Source organism: Heteronotia binoei, chromosome 15 (assembly GCF_032191835.1).
Source record: "Heteronotia binoei isolate CCM8104 ecotype False Entrance Well chromosome 15, APGP_CSIRO_Hbin_v1, whole genome shotgun sequence".
NCBI lineage: Eukaryota > Metazoa > Chordata > Lepidosauria > Squamata > Gekkonidae > Heteronotia > Heteronotia binoei.
In genome coordinates, this window is record NC_083237.1 from 20014744 (window position 1) to 20018083 (window position 3340).

The window sequence follows — 3340 nt, forward strand, 5'->3', positions numbered from 1 at the left end:
ATCTGGCCCTGAGGACTTAGTTTCATTTAAAGAAACTAGGTGTTTATGTACTACCCCATGCTGATCCTAGGTTGGAACTTTATAGCCTCCTTATATGTTCAGACTGAGTCTTCTCTATCTGTTCTTAAATTCTCCACCGGTCCTCAAATTCATAGATTCAATTTGGATTGGATTTATGGGAAGTGACTTATGCCCCTCCCCTCCTCCAAAGAAGGTGCCCTCAGGAAAGTGCTTTTGGGGAAAATGTCAAGCACAGGTTCAAAAGTTTATAGAATGGATCCCCTGCAAGCTGTTTCCTAGGCTGGAAAATCCCGCTCCCCTGTTGCTTTGAAGTTTGGTAAACATTTTGATGGAGAGGAAATATATCAGTTTGCAAACCACCGTGAGCTGCTTGAAAAGTTCGTGGATCATTCATGCCATCTGACCTGCCACGAACTTCCGTTCACAAACCACAAACTGGATAAAATTCATCGCAAACTTTAGTTCATGAGCTGGTTCATACCCATCCCTATTTAATACACACCCATCGATTCTCGTCCTTTTGGCTGAGATCAAGTGTAGTTTCTGTTCTTATCAGTTTAATATCTGATATGTCCTCTATCAGAGGGCTATATATATAAAAATACACACCTATGTATTAGTGGAGCCCAATCCATGGTTATGGTTATGGATCTTTGCTATGAAATAAAAAATTGCAAACGGCACAGTTTAGGAGACAGAATAATCTAAAGACACAGTGAGGAAAGCTGCAGTTAATTCTTTACAAGTAAACTGAAATCTGTGACTTGAGACTCCCTGGAAGCCTCCTCTACTGGCCTGAAAGCCCTTTTCTTTGGCAAAGATCTCCAGAGGATGGGCAGCAGTTAAATATATAAGAGGAAATGGATCCTGCACAGAAGAATATGAAAAACCAGCCCCCATCCGAACCTCTGGAGCTGCTGCTGCAGTCCCTAGCAAAATTGCCTTCCATCCTCACCCCCTTTACCCTTTTCTCCTCAAGAATATTTTGGAGGCAAATTCCCATCAGAACAATGAGAGGCTTTTCTCTTACCAGGATGTGATGCAGATGTCTCTCTATGAAACCTCTCCAGTTCAAATGTCCTTCAGACGTGTTTCTCCTTCAGCCACAAAGGCCTTATATACAGATGCCCAGTCTAACTTATGCAACATTAACAGGAACTCGTGCAAGAAATGCCCAAGGGCAGAATGGTAGAAACTAATCAAACTCTGGGCGCAAGAAAAACTTGCAGTGTCCCTGAATTCCCAGAAACAGTTGACCATTGCTGTGGTACTTGTGGGGTCCTAACTGCACTCCTTTTTAAGGAGGGGGGAATGGGGGCACGTTCCCACTGACATTCACATGTGAAGCAGGCCACACTTAGTCAAGCATCAATATTATTCACTGTTAGCGGGGGTCATTTTGTAGAAAAATAGGTGGTGGAGCTCATCCAGGGATTGTTATGCAGCTGCACCTACTATTCAATGGGAAAGGTGAGAAGGAGGAGGGGGAACTCTCAGAAAGGTACAGGAACTGCGGTCCTGTGAGCTCTTGTTGAATCTGAAGCCTGACTGTTAGACACAGTAAGATCCTTTTCCTTCCTAGGCAGTAAAAACTGGTCATTTTTCACTCTTAACATCTAGTTGTTGTCCCTGGCCCCTAAGATATCTATTTAGCCTCAACACTTACTCCACCAAGCAGCAATTCTCTTCACTGTTAGGCACAGCCAAATCCTGTTCCTTCCTAGGAAGTAAAAACTGGTTCACTTACTCTCTTCTGCTTAACATCTACTGCTTCTTCCTGGCCCCAGAGATATCCACCTAGCCTCAACAGGAGCGAGAGCCTTTTCCTGTCATTTCACTTATTGGGTGTGCTGACTTTAAGGAAGGAGGGATATGTTGTTGGAGGTGTTGTTCTCTCCATTCTGGAAGCTTCTTCCACAGTGATCCCCTTTCCCCAACACTGACAGGTACAAGATGAAATAGAACCCAGTTTACCAACCCTAAAAGATTTCAATGAATTGGGTTCTATTGCACCAGTATGCTATATAGGATTTACTCAGGGTTGTTTTTTTTATAAAAAGCCTAACAGGAACTCATTTGCATACTAGGCTATACCCCTGACATTACCATTGTTTCACACATACAAGAAAAGCCCAGCAGGAACTCATTTGCATTTTAGGCCACACCTTCTGATGCCTAGCCAGCTCGAACTGTGTTCCTGTGCGTTTCTGCTCAAAAAATGGTCTGGATATACTGATTTCTAACAATTGTGCTATGTAGCAGATGGTCACAGAACCTACCAGTGGTGGGGCGATCCTGGATTTGGTCCTACGTAATGCCCAAGATCTGGTGAGAGATGTAAAAGTGATCGCATCGCTTGGGAGCAGTGACCATAACGTTATTGATTTCACTATTTGTATAAATAGGGAGTTGCCCCAAAAGACCAGCACAACCACGTTTAACTTTAAAAGGGGTAAATTCTCTGAGATGTGGAGGCATGTGAAGAGGAAACTGAAAGGAAAGGTAAATACAGTCAAAACCCTTGGGGAAGCTTGGAGGCTATTTAAAACTACAATCCTAGAAGCACAGATAAATTATATACAGCAAGTTAGGAAAGGTACAAACAGGTATAAGAGAAGGCCTGCATGGTTAACAAACAAAGTAATGGAAGCTGTAAAAGGTAAGAAGGACTCCTTAAAGTGGTGGAAAGCTAGTCCAAGTGAGATTAATAAAAGGGAACACAGGCAATGGCAAATCAAATGTAAGACTATAATCAGGCAGGCAAAAAGGGACTATGAGGGGCATATTGCAAAAAACATAAAGACCAACAATAAAAATTTCTTCAAATACCCTGTTTCCCTGAAAATAATACCTACCCAAAAAATAAGCCCTAGCAGGATTTCTATGCATTTGTTAAATATAAGCCCTACCCCGATAATAAGACCTAGTGATAGGCTTTGCAAAAAATTCAGGATGGAATTCCGGGTCTGGAGAGTTATGACAATGTTCCAGAAGATGACTTAACTGTATTTTAATAAATGTAGATTGTTGTATCATACTTAATAAAAAATAAGACATCCCCTGAAAATAAGCCCTAGTGTGTCTTCTTGAGAAAAAACAATATAAGACAGTGTCTTATTTTCAGGGAAACATGGTATATTAGAAGCAGGAGACCAGCCAGGGAGGCAGTGGGGCTCTTGGATGACCAAGGGTCAAAGGATTACTGAAGGAGGATAGGGAAATGGCTGAGAAGCTAAATGAATTTTTTGCCTTCGTCTTCACTGTGGAAGATGAGAAGTGTTTGCCTGCTCTGGAACCACTTCTATTGGAAGGGGTGTTG

At 42.2% G+C, this 3340-nt stretch overlaps 1 pseudogene; it reads left to right on the forward strand.

Moving 5' to 3' along the window:
* Nucleotides 1-525: 525 nt before the first annotated feature.
* LOC132584901 (U2 spliceosomal RNA) lies at nucleotides 526-633 on the forward strand (annotated as a pseudogene).
* Nucleotides 634-3340: the final 2707 nt, after the last annotated feature.